This window comes from Rattus norvegicus, chromosome 17 (assembly GCF_021556685.1).
Source record: "Rattus norvegicus strain SHRSP/BbbUtx chromosome 17, alternate assembly SHRSP_T2T, whole genome shotgun sequence".
NCBI classification, from domain to species: Eukaryota; Metazoa; Chordata; class Mammalia; order Rodentia; family Muridae; genus Rattus; species Rattus norvegicus.
The window spans coordinates 48,872,371-48,881,122 of record NC_141550.1 but is presented as its reverse complement, the minus strand read 5'-3'; the positions used below and the strand labels follow the sequence as shown (position 1 = coordinate 48,881,122).

The window sequence follows — 8,752 nt, the reverse complement described above, 5'->3', positions numbered from 1 at the left end:
TCCTGTTAAAAATATATATTGACTAATAAATCAAATCACTGTATTCATAAATCATTTATCCTAAAATACATTATGTTAATTTATTGTGTTTCTTAAATTTCTCCAAATATGCTACCATCCTTCTGTACTTTTCTTTCTCCCTTTCTCCCCCATTCTTCTCTACTTAACATTTTAAAATCAACTCACTTTGACAAAACACTATTCTTTTTACAATTGCAGCCTGTTTATCCATTAGTTAGTAATACCTTTCTGACAATTTGTATTTAACTTTCTTAGAAGTTGATAGCTACAGTTGTACACATGTATGGTGTTCAATATTATGTTTTGAAGAAAATATATTTTTCAGTGGTTAAATATAGTGAATTAACAAATGTATCATCTTGCAGTTAGCATTTTATGATAAGAATATTTAACATTGTGCTATTCAAGACTATAGTTTACTGTAATTGGTTGTAGTTAGCCTGTTGTACAATAGCTCTCTTGAATTTATTCCTCCCAGGTATAATTATGTATCCTTCGACTAACAATTCCCTATCACCCCTGCTTTTTAACTCTGGCAAACATGGTCTACTTTCTGTTTCTATTTGTGCAACTTATTCTTTTCTCTGTTTCTACACAACAGTCTTCTCATTTACAGTTTGGACATATGCCTGACTATTGTCACTCCAAAAGTGTGGAAAAATCAAGTTGAACTGACCATAAATTTTCCTATCAATTTCTATGACTGTTTCCATCTACTTTGGGGTAAATCAGTCAACTAGGTCTGGTTCACGTTAAAAACAAGTTGTTAAAAGTCAAGCTATACTCCTTTGAAAACCAAAAGCAAGTATTCAAGATTTGAAATGTAGATGTTATAGACATAGCTCCTACTAGAGGTTCTGCTGTAGGCTACTTTCATCTGAACTAGATAAAAGGTAATTCTGAGAACAATTTGGAACCATTCATGGGCAGTCATGAGCAGCCTTTGTGGCATCAGAACAAAGTGGATATCCATACATTCACTTCAAATCTAAAAGTTCTATGTAAACAGATTGGTATCTAACTTCTGTCCTCAACACTTAGCATACACAGAGCCAGACACAAGCATATCATTATTGAAAGAATGGACATCTTTCAAATGTGCAATTTCAAAGCTCTCTAGAATTTGCCAATGAAGCTTCTTTCAATATCTGACTTATCCTTCATCCTTGCATGACTCTTGTTTTGTCAGACAAAACATTTAAACAGGTATATAAATTATTTATTTGGGTCTTTCTGTGGTTTGGTATCAGGTTAACTGTGGCCCCATAAAATGAATTAGGCAATGTCTCTTCTGTTTCTGTGGAATAATTTGAGGAATATTGTCATTAACGCCTCCTTAAAAGTCTGGTAGAATTATGAAGTAAAACCATCAGGACCTGGGCTTTTGGAAGTGGGGAGGAGGGGCTTTTAATAATTGTCTATTTAAATTGTTTATCTGATCTTGACCAGTGGCACCCATGGAGAAAATTACCCAATTGTAAGTTTTCCAAGGTGGTGGAGTAAAAATTTTTAAAGTATGTCCCTATGATTCTCTGGATTTCCTCTGTGTCTGTTGTTATATCCCTTTTTTCACTTCTGATATAGTTCACCTGAATAGTCTCTCTGTCTTTTACATAGTTTGGATAAGGGTTTATCTATTTTGTTGATTTTCTCAAAGAGCCAACTCTTTGTTTCATTGATTCTTTGTATTGTTTTTTTTATTCTAATTTATTGATTCCAGCCCTGAGTTTGATTATTTTCTGGCATCTCTTGGTTATGATTAGTTCTTTTTATTCTAGAGTTTCCTGGTGTGCTGTTAGGTTGTTAGTAGGAGCTATCTCTAATGTTTTATGTTGGCCTTCATTGCCATAAACTTTCCTCTAAGCACTGCTTTCAATGCGTTGCTTAAGTTTTGGCATGATGTGTATTCAGTCATATTCATTGAATTCCAGAAAGTCTTTCATTCCTTTCTTTATTTCTGTTTTTGAAGGGCTTTCTAACAGCCCTGAGCATTGAAAACATGGTACCAACTGATTTTGCCCCTTTCCCTCCCTCTCCCTTGCTAAACCTTTAGATTGCATTCTTAAAGCTAGCCCCCAAGGTCTATTGCCCTATTTGGCCACTGACTCATTCCTGAGACTGTTCATCAAGGACCAACTATCAAAACATCAAAGTCCAGCAATCAAAATTCATTATTTGGCTTCACTGGCTAACCTATCTAATAAAGATTTACCAACTCATCCTAATGACTTTTCTTTTCTTATCCTTAAAAACACACTTCTGCAAAAACACTTACTATCTGTTCTTGTGTGATACAGTGGCAGCCCCCACTTTGCCTGTCCCTCCAAAGTAATAAATCTCTTTTGTGCTGAGAACTTAGTGTATAGATGTGTTCTGTACCTACTCCAAGCTCGTTCTCTCTCTCTCCTCTCCCTCTCTCTCTCTCTCTCACCCCCCTCGCTCTGACATTTTTCATTCATTAGAGAGTTGTTCACTTTCCATGATTTTATAAGCTTTCTGCTGTTTCTATTGTTGTTAATGTCGAGCTTGAATTCATGTGGTACTTTTATAGGATGCAGGAAGTTATTTCATTTTTCTTATATCTATTGAGACTTGTTGAGAATGTGGTCAATTTTAGAAAAGTACTTTGAGGTGGTAAGAAGGTTTATTTTGTGTGTGTGTGTGTATGTGTTTCAGAGGAATCCTCTGTATTTATCTAACTTCAAAATTAAGAAATCAGTGTTTTTTCTGAAAGGTTTTCCTATATATGTGACTTGTTCACTCTCTTGAAGTTCTTAATGGTCTCTTTGTGCTATGTATTTCTTGTATTAACTATACTAAGTCATGGGGAGTTTTTGTCTGATATTGTCTACTTAGTGTGCTATGCTCATATGTGTGTGGGTAAGTCTCCTTGGGTTTTTTTTTTGTTTTCCTTTTGGGGGGGTCTTTTTTTTTCATCTTTATTAACTTGAGTATTTCTTATTTACATTTCGATTGTTATTCCCCTTCCCAGTTTCCGGGCTAACATCCCCCAGCCCCTCCCCCTCCCCTTCTATATGGGTGTTCCCCTCCCTATCCTTCTCCCATTACCTCCCTCCCCCCAACAATCCTGTTCACTGGGGGTTCAGTCTTGGCAGGACCAAGGGCTTCCACTGGTGCTCTTACTAGGCTATTCATTGCTACCTATGAGGTTGGAGCCCAGGGTCAGTCCATGTATAGTCTTTGGGTAGTGGCTTAGTCCCTGGAAGCTCTGGTTGGTTGGCATTGTTGTTCATATGGGGTCTCAAGCCCCTTCAAGCTCTTCCAGTCCTTTCTCTGATTCCTTCAATGGGGGTCTCATTCTTAGTTCAGTGGTTTGCTACTGGCATTCGCCTCTGTATTTGCTGTATTCTGGCTGTGTCTCTCAAGAGAGATCTACATCTGGTTCCTGTCAGCCTGCACTTCTTTGCTTCATCCATCTTATCTAGTGTGGTGGCTGTATATGTATGGGCCACATGTGGGGCAGGCTTTTAATGGGTGTTCCTTCTGCCTCTGTTCTAAACTTTGCCTCCCTTTTCCCTCCCAAGGGTATTCTTGTTCCCCTTTTAAAGAAGAAGTGAAGCATTCGCGTTTTGGTCATCCGTCTTGAGTTTCATGTGTTCTGTGCATCTAGGGCAATTCAAGCATTTGGGCTAATATCCACTTATCAATGAGTGCATACCATGTGTGTTTTTCTGTGATTGGGTTACCTCACTCAGGATGATATTTTCCAGTTCCATCCATTTGCCTATGAACTGAGTAAGACTCCATTGTATAAATGTACCACATTTGCTTTATCCGTTCTTCAGTTGAGGGTCATCTAGTTTCCAGTTCCTGACTATTACAAATAAAACTGCTATGAGCATAGTTGAGCAAGTGTCCTTGTATTACAATAGAATATATGCCCAAGAGTGGTAAAGTTGGGTATTCTTTGGAAGATTTTAACAAGGTGGGGGAAACCCTCCTTCAGAGAGGACAGCACCTTCCAGCACTGGCCTAGATATAAGGAGGTCTATGAGAAAAAGTGTTGCTTTTTCCTACCTGCCTTCATTGCTTCATGGTAAGCACATCTAATCTACTGTTATCATTGTTGCTATTATTCTTCAGTGCCATCAGAACCAGCTTTTTCAGTTTTAAATATTGACTACAGACCAAAAACCCTACAGGCCTTTGATACTAAGTCAATACTACCAATGTATCTGCCCTTATTAACTGAGCAGATACTGTGTTCTCAGCCATTTTTAGAGTATCCAACCCATATTGCAAGGCATACATAAGCCATTATAATTTATACCATTTGTAATACATTTAATTATGTCATCTAAAGAGCCCTAATTTAAAAAGGAAGCAGCATTACTAAACTTCTACAAATTCTGAATTATTCTGTGTATTAGTAACATTTTTCTGATGCAATAATAAGATTCTATCACTGAGACAACTTGTAGAAGAGTTTATGTACTCTTAAAGTTTCAGAGGGAGAGTCCATAATGGTGAGGGAAAAAATGGCAGCAGATGCAGAGAAGGAAGCTGAGAAATATCTTCAACCACAAATCCAAGGCAAAGAAAGAAAACTGGAATGAGAAAAAGCTATGAAAAATAAAAGTCCACAACTAGTGATATATTTCCTCCAGTGAGCCTCCACCTCATAAAGGTTTTTTAATGTCCCCAAATAGCACCACTAAATAGGGATCAAGTGTTCAATTCACCATCCTGATAACAAAAATAATACATAACAAAGAAAGAAACTATAAACAAATTTTCTTAAGTAAAATAAACTAAAAAATAAATTAATAAGAATGTTACAGAAGAGGCTGCATCGGGATCCTGCTCTCACAGGCATTGCAGTACATTGAGCTCCATAGAGACAGCGCAGGGGCAAGTTAGAGCCACACAGGTACTGGGCAACTCTGTGCCTTGCCGAGGAAAATCAACTAAACATGGGCTAAGGAGATCCTAAGAAGCCAAGTGGCAAAATGTCCTCATATCCCCGGAGGAGCACAAGAAAAAGCACTCAGATGCTTCTGTCAACTTCTCAAAGTTCTCCAAGAAATGATCAGAGATGTGAAAGACCATATCTGCTAAAGAAAAGGGAAAGTTTGAAGATATGGCAAAAACTGACAAGGCTCGTTATGAAAGAGAAATGAAAATCTACATTCCCCCAAAAGGGGAGACCAAAAAGAGGTTCAAGGACCCTAATGCACCCAAGAGATCTACTTCTTTTTGTTCTGTTCTTAGTACCACCCAAAAATCAAAGGCGAGCATCCTGGCTTATCCATTGGTAATGTTGCAAAGAAACTAGGAGATGTGTGGAACAACACTGCCATGGACAGCAAGTAGCCCTATTCTCAAGCTGGAGGAGAAGTATGAGAAAGCTATTGCTGCCTACAGAGCTAACAGGAAACCTGATGCAGTGAAAAAGGGGAGGTCAGGGCTGAAAAGAGCAAAAAAAAGAAGAAAGAGGAAGATGAGGAGGAAGAAAAGGAGGAAAAGGAGGAAGAATAGGAAGACAGAGATGAAGTTGATGATGAATAAGTTGGTTCTAGCGCAGTTTGTTTTTCTTGTCTATAAAACATTTAAACCCCCCTGTACACAACTCACTCCTTTTAAAGGAAAAAAATTGAAATGTAGTCATTCCAGTCTGAACCTGTGGCGTGAGCAGACCTTGGTCACTGGCTCAGCCACCAGTCCCACAACACCCAGATGGAGTCCAACCCCCAGGTGCTCTGAAATGCCTAGGGGAACACAGGATCACAGGTTCATAGAATCACAGAGGAAGCTTGACTCCCAGGAGGTCGGACACACCCAGGAGCACTGGAACTCTGACACACTCAAGATCACAGTTAAGGCCACAACATCTTTCCCAACACCCAGTGTAACTGGGACCCCCACAAGAACCAGGGAAAGAAAAACACCACCAGAGACACCGGATTCTTCCAGCTTGCACCAGTGCCCAGAGAAAACACAGGGCTCTGGCTCCCCACCCACCCCTACAACACCCAGAGAAAGCTTGACTCCCAGGAGCTCTGACACAACAGGATTTCAGGATCGTAGAGACAACTTGACTACCAGGAACTCTGACACATCTAGGATCTCAGGATCACAAGATTACAGAGACAGCTGGACTCTGAGGAGTTCTGACACAACCAAGTTCACAGGAAGGATAAGACTCCACTCAAAGACAGCAAAGGCAGATAGCACTAGGGATAACCAGATGGCAAAAGGCAAGTACAAGAACATAAACAACAGAAACCAAGACTACTACTTAGCATCATCAGAAACCAGTTCTTCTACCTCAGCAAGTCCTGGATACCAAATCACACCAGAAAAACAAGATTCAGATTTAAAATCACATCTCATGATGATGATAGAGGACTTTAAGAAGGATGTAAATAACTCCCTTAAAGAAAAACAGGAGAACACAAGTAAACAGGTAGAATCCCTTAAAGAGGAAACATAAAAGTCCCTTAAACAATACAGGGAAAGCAACCAAATAGGAGAAGGAATTGACAAAAAACATCCAGGATCTAAAAATGGAAATAAAAACAATAAAGAAATCACAAAGGGAGACAGCCCTGGAGATGGAAAGGCTAGGAAAGAGATCAGGAGTCATAGACACAAATATCACCAAGAGAATACAAGAAATAGAAGAGAGAATCTCAGGGGCAGAAGATACCATAGAAAACATTGACACAATAATCAAAGAAAATGCAAAATGCAAAAAGCTCCTAAGCAACAATATCTAGGAAATCCAGGACACAATGAGAAGATCAAACCTAAGGATAATAGGTAGAGAAGAGAGTGAATATTCCCAACTTAAAGGGCCAGAAACTGTCTTCAACAAAATTAAAGAAGAAAACTTCCCTAACCTAAAAGAAAGAGATGCCCATGAACATATAAGAAGCCTACAGAATTCCAAATAGACTGAACAAGAAAAGAAACTCCTCCTGTCACATGATAATCAAAACACCAAATGCACAAAACAAAGAAAGAATACTAAGAGCAGTAAGGGGTCCCCGACGGTAGGCCATCTGTGTCGCAGATGGCTCGGTGCCCCCACCTCCGTGATGCCCCCCAAGAAACAGGCTCAGGCCAGGGGCAGCAAGAAGGCAGAGCAGAAAAAGAAGGAGAAGATCATTAAGGAAAAAAATTTTGAACTAAAGAATAAGAAGGTAGCGAAGCAACAGAAATTTATTAAGGCTGTCATTCATCAAGTGACATTTGGACAACAGAATCCACGTCAGGTAGCACAAAATGAAGCTGAAAAGAAATTGAAGAAAGATGACAAGAAGAAAGAACTACAAGAACTAAATGAGTTGTTCAAACAGGTAGTTACTGCACAAAAAATAAGTAAAGGTGCAAACCCCAAGTCTGTGGTATGCGCATTCTTCAAACAGGGACAGTGTACTAAAGGAGATAAATGTAAGTTCTTTCATGACCTCACTTTGGAGAGAAAATGTGAAAAACAAAGTGTTTACATTGATGCAAGAGATGAAGAACTTGAAAAGGATACTGCGGATAATTGGAATGAGAAAAGGCTGGAAGAAGTAGTAAACAAGAGGCACGGTGAGGCAGAAAAGAAAAAATCAAAAACTCAAATAGTGTGTAGACATTTTCTTGAAGCTATTGAAAATAACAAGTATAGATGGTTTTGGGTGTGTCTTGGAGGTGAGGACAATTCCATGTATCGCCATGCACTTCCTCCTGGGTTTGTGCTAAAGAAAGACAAAAAGAAAGAAGAAAAAGAAAACGAAATCTCATTAGACGATCTAATTGAAAGAGAGCGGTCTGCCCCAGTTCCAAATGTTACCAAAATCACTCTAGAATCTTTTCTTGCATGGAAGAAACGGAAAAGACAAGAAAAGATTGATAAACTTGAACAAGATATGGAGAGGCAGAAAGATTACTTCAAAGCAGGGAAAGCACTGGTAACCAGTGGTCGAGAGGTATTTGAGTTTCATCCTGAGCTGGTCAATGATGACGACGTGGAAGCAGACGATACCCGTTATATTCAGAGAACAGAAGGTGATGAGGTTGATGACTCTATGGGTGTAAATGACATAGATCTAAGCCTGTACATCCCAAGAGATGTAGAAGAGACAGGGATCACTATGGCCAGTCTTGAAAGATTCAGCACATATGCATCCGACAAAGACGAGAACAAATTAAGTGAAGCTTCTGGAGGTCTGGCTGAAAATGGTGAAAGAAGTGATTTGGACAAGGACAGCGGAGGGGAAGAACAGGAAAATGGGTCCATCGATGCTGTTCCTGTTGATGAAAACCTGTTCACTGGTGAAGATCTGGATGAACTAGAAGAAGAATTAAACACACTTGATTTAGAAGAATGATGACAAGGAAGAAAATTAGGTCAGCTCAATACGATCAACCTGAACTGAGATTAATTGTTTTGCCACCCAGAATCAACAGGATGTTTATTTCCTCATGATGATTCTGGAGGGACTCTGTCCTCCAAAAGAAATACTATCCCTGCATCTTCTCTTCTGACTTTGACTACATCTTATAGTAAGTTCAGAGTAGTTGATGATAAATTAAAAATGGTCATTACAGAAGATGATTGTTGTTGTAACTGTCCACTCATATAGGAAGTGTCACTGCTTTTCCAGCTTTTGTTTTCATTGGACATGTAATTTCCAGGAACAACAAATTCACACTTAAAATACTTGTGTTTGATGCAGTTTTTAATGAGTGGCTTCCTTTCCTTTGTCTTTATGTTTTA

The 8,752-nt window shown here is 39.0% G+C and overlaps 1 pseudogene; it reads left to right on the top strand.

Moving 5' to 3' along the window:
• The first annotated feature begins 7,082 nt into the window (after positions 1-7,082).
• Positions 7,083-8,363, top strand: Zc3h15l1 (zinc finger CCCH-type containing 15 like 1; annotated as a pseudogene).
• The last annotated feature ends 389 nt before the right edge of the window (positions 8,364-8,752 follow it).